The 7,296-nt window shown below is 41.6% G+C and overlaps 1 pseudogene; it reads right to left on the reverse strand.

Annotated features, from left to right (window-relative positions):
• Positions 1-957: 957 nt before the first annotated feature.
• Positions 958-6,421, reverse strand: LOC148515045 (uncharacterized; annotated as a pseudogene).
• Positions 6,422-7,296: the final 875 nt, after the last annotated feature.

Here is a 7,296-nt window from a genome sequence, read left to right on the forward strand (position 1 = left end):
AATGTTTGTGTGTGTGTTTGGGGGGTGTACTCATAATATCTGTGTTATATGTGGGTCACTAATGGTCTCTGTATTATATAGTGGTCACTGCCGAGCTCTGTATTATATGGTGGTCACTATAAGCTCTATCTATTATATAGCGGTCACTGCGATCCTCACTGTATTATGTAGCGCTCACTACAATGCTCTCTGCATTACATGTAAGTCACTGGAATTCTCTCCGTATTATATATTGGGCACTGCATTGCTCACTGTAATATATGGCGGTCACTGTGATGCTCTCTGTATTATATGATTTTAACAGAAACAGCCGATTGTTGCAGCGCTGTTATATGTACTTTAAATACCTCAATGTCTCTAACATGAAGATAGCACAGCATAAACTGGAACACATGGTCTGGCTGTGGCACCACAAATCTCGACAATATCTTTAATACCACTTGTCTCTCTGGACACTGTCTCACATACAGCTTGTCTCTATCACTTGTTTCTTATTTTTTACTTTCTCACTTTATCTTTCCCTTGTTATCTGCTTAGTTCCACATTCCTGGCTACTTGCACATCTCGCCATGTTGGTCTCCTACTTTGTGCACTCTCTGTGCTTTTGCCACATTCACTTAACTCTGAAAAATCTCCTCCCGTGGCTTTAAGGTGCGTATCCACTTGCCGACTAGGAAAGACAGTACGATTACGACATCGTAATCGTACAGTTGTTCCCCATCCCGCTATGTCGTTCAGTGCAGGCACCCTCCCTCATCCAATCTGTCATTATTGGCAGATTGACCAGCATGTTCAGGCGATGATTGATGTCGGAAACAACCAGCGGGAGCGCGCATCGCTGGTCGTTTCCGACATTGAACTGCCCAATTTATGCCCGATTAATTGACGACTGAACGATATAGATATCGTTACTGTTCAGTCGTCCATAATATCGGCATGTAGATACACAGCTTTCACTTATCTCTCCTTCAATCTGAAACTCCTGAGGTTTATTTTATTGTCTCTGCAACCTGGGAGCTTTAGTTCCAGACATCTGCAGTTGCAATGGAAATATTGGGAAGTGATACCTCACAACTGAGCTGAATACTTAAGATAGACAAAATTGTCCTCAAACTATGTGTGTGTGTATCTCTCTCTCTCTCTCTCTCTCTCTCTGTCTTTCTGCATCCTTTTTTTCAATACTTGCCTCTCTGGAGTCCTGCGTCAGTGGCAGCAGATCTGCAGAAATCACCGGGAAAATGGAGCAGCAGGCATTTTCACGCGCGTTTTTCACATGCGTAGTAGGAAAATCACCGGAAAAATGGCTGCTGCGCCATTTTCCCAGAGACATGCACAGTAGACTCTGGCACAATGCTAGAGACTACTAGTGCTCAGATCGCCAGCGGGATGAGAGGAGGGAGCCCGGACGGAGACTGCACATGGGCCCCCACCCCTCTTAAAATGCCCCTGGTTGCAACAATGTTTAATCCATACAGTATATAATCCATATAGAAGAGTGCACTCACCAGGGATTTTTGAAAGAAGAAAAAGTGATCTTTATTCACACAGCATAGTACATGAATTGAAAGTCAACGTTTCGGTCTGCATTAAGACCTTTGTCAAGACATCATCCAGAGATCATGGTATGCATATATCGTACTGTATATAAATATACACACACATATAACACACACATGGTGTTTTTTTCTAACTTTTGATTACATGTATATTTCCTTTAAAACATGACTTTTAGATATAAATCATATATTTTAATTTTCAAAACATTGCATTCTTTTCATAATTGTCCAAATATGCTTTTATGCTTTTCATGTAAAATGTATTTAAGGACAACAGTCAATACCATATTATGTGTAAGTGAATTTATTGAATTTATTTTCTTGTTTTGTTCAACTAGTTAACTGTGTTTAATCACCTGAATAATTGCACGTCAAAATGTAACATGAGAGTACATGGGGTATATTTACTAAAGTGCGGTTTGTGGAGTTGTTGCCCATAACAACCAAATAGATTCTACTTAACATTTAACCAGCACCTTCTAGAAGATAATAGCTAGAATCTGATTGGTTGCTATGGGCAACATCTCTACTTCTAATAACCCACACTTGAGTAAATATACCCCCATGACACTGTATTCTGGGAAATAAATGATGTTAGCATCAGAATGAGTCAGACTCAGGTTCATAGCATGTAAAAGTTTTAGATTCCTCAGAGATAAATTACTGACAGCATCATTTTGCTGATGTTATTATTATACCCGTTGTGGATAGGGTAATTATGTGCAGAACATGTCTGTCAATTTGCATAAAGTATATTTTTGTAATTAAACCATGATGTTTTAGTAGGAGACATCAAACTGTATTATAAGGGAAATTCTGACGTTCAGATAGGAAGAATTACTGTTTTTTTTCACTAATCACTCTCCCTTTTCATTTTGCAGGCAAAAACTATACATGTCAAACACATTAAAAACTGCTGGATATGTATGTAAGTCAGCACACAAGTCATATACAAATCAAATGTAATATATTCCGTACTAGCTGAATAACCCTGCGTTGCCCGGCTTTTTTTATTTATAAGTCTTGAAACTATTGAAAAGTAATGAACCTATATTAACTGTCTCTATCTCAATTTAAGCTACATACCTGTCTCCGCTAAGCCACGTCCCCACTCCACACATCTTATTATCTCTTAAGCATAAATATCATGCTCTGTCACTGCTGCCCAACCCCCTGTTGCTATCCAATTGGCTGAGATGCCTGCCTTTCACGTCAGATCGCTGCGTCTCCATCCCGCTCAGCCGCTAATGCTGGCCATACACTAGCGCGATTTTCGACGCGTTGTACAATGAATTGTGTGAAAATCGTGTAGTATTTAGGTAAGAATATGATCCGATGCGCGCTCCTGCCGCTGTTCTATCATATCTTAGGATCAGACGTGCAGCCCATATCTGTCGTGATCGTATGCAGATCGTGCCGTGTTCTGCGCATGCGATGCATCGTGCGTCCGAGCAGCATCATTTAAATCTATTATGTTCGCATGTTTTTGGTGAGGCACACGACCGATCACGACCAACCGTATAGGGGCGAGTGAACGTACGTGAAATCACATGTTCATCGTGTGTCAGAAAAGCCCCAAATCGTGCTGCCGGGACTGCCAGGGAGCTGCAGGGAGTCCAAGGGAAAACGTATGATGAATCGCATCTTATGCTGGTCGTTCTAGTGTATGGCCAGCTTAACAGTCAAAGCTGCCTGAGAGTAATGGCAGCCAGAGGAGGCGGCATCCTTTGGAGGTGGCTGTGGGGATCTGGGCTGCAGCACTTATATGCATTATACTCATATACAATATTTGCGGGGCTACATGTGCACACACTGCACGTTAGTACTGGCTAATGTGCTAAAACCCACCCTCACTCCAGTCATTTTATCATCTCCTTCTCCATCCATTTCCCATTGCTGTCAGGTGATTGGCTGAGACTGGGCTGCAGCACTCATATACATCATTAAATTGTGGCTATATGTGTGCGCATCATGCACGTTAGTTCTGATGTGCATGTAAACGTGAGTACATAATATCAGGGTCCAATTTTATGATAGAAGATATATCCAACATGCTGTTTACCCCTTGCAACTGGAGGAAATGTACCACAGGAAACTGAATACCTAGCAAGATTGATCTCCTTAGCTACCTAAGGGGTAGTTTTGTTTTGCCTTTTCCTTAATCAGCACAGATAGGTATTAGAAATGTTAAATGTAATTTACTTGTGTATTTTTTCAACCTCTCTATTTAACTCATTTAGTGTTGGATGCACATGCTCTCAGAACATATGCAAAGAAAATGACATGAAAAGTTCATATTTATGTGCATAAGTTCAGTTAAAGTGTGCCTAGCTCAAAGACAGTAGCAATTGCACTATGCATTTTCATGCATGGCAGATATGTGTAGTTATGCCCCACAATAGTGTAGGGAAGGGTTAGGTACTGGATCTCGGTGGTCAGGATGCAGACAGTCTAAATACTGGCAGCAGCATCCTGACATTCAGAATACAGATAGAATTTGGTAAGTAATCCTTACCCTAACCCTCCCTCTAATCCAACTTTTCCACAGTCTAACCCTCCCCTCCCGCAGCCTAACCCTGACCCTCCCACCTCGCTGCCTAACACTAACCCCCCTCTCCACAGCCTAACCCTAACCTTCCCCTCCCGCAGCCTAACCCTAACCCTCCCATCCGCAGACAACCCTAACCCATTGAGATATCTTAGAGTTGTAACTTGAAAGTGTTTGTAGTAAATGCTACAGTCATAATAACATGTACACAATATAATAATGTAATGAAGTATCTTATATACAAGAGAATATTCTGCTGATAGTATTAATAAATGCGAAAGTCACATTTTCCAAATTAAATTAAGTTTACAAATACAAAATAAATTAAATTAAATACATTTTCCCCTTTGCAATGACCTTACCCTAACCCTTCCCTCCCGCAACCTAAAACTGACCCTCCCACCTTGCTGCCTAACACTAACCCCCCTCTCTGCAGCCTAACCCTCCCACCCGCAGGCAACCCTAACCCATACCACTTTCAGACAGAAAAATCCCAAAAACCTGGGTTTTTCCCGTATCGTTCAACCCGGGAAGGACCCGGGAATTTGCTCCTAACCCCCTTTTACACAGCACATAATTCCCGGGAAATTCCTGGGTAGACCCCTTTCACACAGAACCCAGATTATCACTGCAATATACAGTGTGTCATAATAAATGGACTGCTTTTATGGCACACAGAGATGAGGTCATGAAAAGTGGGTGGTGTCTGCTCACTGCATACATACAATGACTTAGTATAGACGACACAAGTCTTGTTTTGCAATCAAATTTTTTTTATTTGAAAGCCTCATGTTATGTACATGTTATGTCACATGTAACACCTGCTGTATTACATTTTTTAAAGTGCTTCTTTTATTTTTCAACAAATATGCATCAGCCATTAACAACATGGCTTTAATGCATTCAACAATTTAAATATATATATCTATATATAAAGACAATAGAAAAATAGGTTGTGCTGTCATGGAACTGAAAAATATAATAGGGGAGGCACCCCAACTATTAGAACTGGGTGTCAGGGCCAGCCTTAGAAACGACACATATACAGTATACATTTTGTAATACAGCGGCCACACATGGGAGAAAGCTCACGACTGGCCTGTTAAGTGCAGTATACAAATTTTTAAATACAAAAGAAATGGAGGTAATGTGTGTACATTCTAAATTATGTATACCCCCATATATACACGTAGCTGACTTAAAGGGCACCCACACATTGCCCTAAGCTCTTGCCAGGCCTGTTAACGGCAGGATAAACAATATTGTCAAAAACAGGTTGTGGAGTGTGTAACCTAGACACTAGACCGTTAAGGAAGGACATCTGTGCCTCTCTGTTTTCACGTGAAATTTGTTCGTGTAGACCAACAAGCTGACTGACAAATACATTTTGTAACTGTCTTTCATTGTCAAAGAAGCGCTAGAGTCGGGCATCCTCCTGTGCCTGGAATTCAGCATCAGAATCTCGCAGCTGATTTACCAGGATTCTGGTCATTGTGCGCGTTGCTAGCTCCATCTTGGAAGTTTTTTTCTTCCGCTTTGGTACTTCAAAGACTAGGAATAGAAGAAAAGAAAAAATACATTTACAAATGAATTCAAAGCCGTAATGTAAACATATATGTGCTTGCGGCCTACTGCACACTAGCTTCACATTGCAACACATACATTGAGTTTAGATTTCAGCATAGTAAAATCAGCATAGTCATACTATAATGACAAGTCAATACAGGACAATGTTAACATTCCAAAAATAGTGGGTGTATAGTAACTTACTGTTCCTGCGCAATGTCGGAGTCTCAGTCTGTGCAGGAGTTGGAGTCCCACTCGTACTGCTTCCACTCGCCTCAACCACACCCTCAAGTATATTGGTGTCTGGGACCCCCGTGGCAGCCATCGGATCTGTGTCACTTATCTCTGTGAAGTCATCAAAGAGTATTGGTGGTGTCATTGGGCAGGATTGGTTGTTCTCCGGGGTAACACTTCGTGAAGATGAACACCTAGACGATGATATGGCAATGGGATTAACCAGTGCAGAATTGCCAAAGACTTCATTACACTGATCGTAGTAAACCCATTCCATTCTGGCAGCACCACTTTTCCGCCTGTTATGGTCGTGAACTTTGTTGTAGTATTTGCGTAGAGCTTTCAGTTTGTTCACTACCTGCTGCTGGGTCCGCACAATGCCCCTTGAGGTGAGGACCTTAGCTATGTTTGTGTAGACTATCACGTCCTTCACTGTCCCACTGATCTGTTTGCAGATCTCCTCCTCCCCTCTGACTGCCAGCAGCTCACGGATCTCTTCATCCTTCCAGTGCGCCATGCTTCTCTCTCTCTCTCTCCTTTTCTGCAGCACAATTGTGACATCAGACGCCAGCGCCACTGCCCCGCCCGCTCAGCCAATCAGGGAGACCCAGCCGCTCAGCCAATCAGCCTGTGCACCGCCATCTCAGCTAGTAAGTGCTGTTTACTATGCCTGTAGTTGAAAAACCCGGGTCGGCGCCTTTCAGAAAGCCGCCAACCCGTGTAAGACCCGGGAAAAACCCTGGTAAATACCTGGGTAGAAGTATCGGGAATTAGGTCCCGTGTTCACCCTTTCAGACAGAGAAAAAACCCGGGTCGACCCGGCAAGAGCCGGAAAATTACCGGGTTCTTTTCTCTGTCTGAAAGGGGTACCATTGAGATCTCCTAGAGTTGTAACTTGACAGTGTTAGTACTAAATGCTACAGTCATAATAACTTATTTGTACACAATATAATAATGTAATGAAGTATCTTATATACAAGGGAATATTCTGCTGATAGTATTATTAAATGCAAAAGTCACATTTTCCAAATTAAATGCAGTTTACAAATACAAAATAAATTACATAAAATACATTTTCCCCTTTGCAATGGCAATTTTACCCACTGTAGTAGTCAAAATGGAAATGTAATTTAAGTAATGTGACTTTATATCCGCAACATTATATAAAATAGCTGTGATGCTCATGATTTAACTAGTATCAGCTGGAGGGGTCAATAATCAGCCAATCAGAAGCATCTAGAGTAGACAGTGCTGCTGATACTCATTGTGGTCATTGCTTACTGTTGACCAGTCTTCTAGCACCAACAAGAGATGTTCCTCCTATAAGACGTATATACCCTACTTTTATGCAAATGCACAGTACATTAATGCTTATCTAATGCAAAAAAATCA

This window comes from Taudactylus pleione, unplaced genomic scaffold, assembly GCF_031769625.1.
Source record: "Taudactylus pleione unplaced genomic scaffold, aTauple2 ptg000256l, whole genome shotgun sequence".
NCBI classification, from domain to species: Eukaryota; Metazoa; Chordata; class Amphibia; order Anura; family Myobatrachidae; genus Taudactylus; species Taudactylus pleione.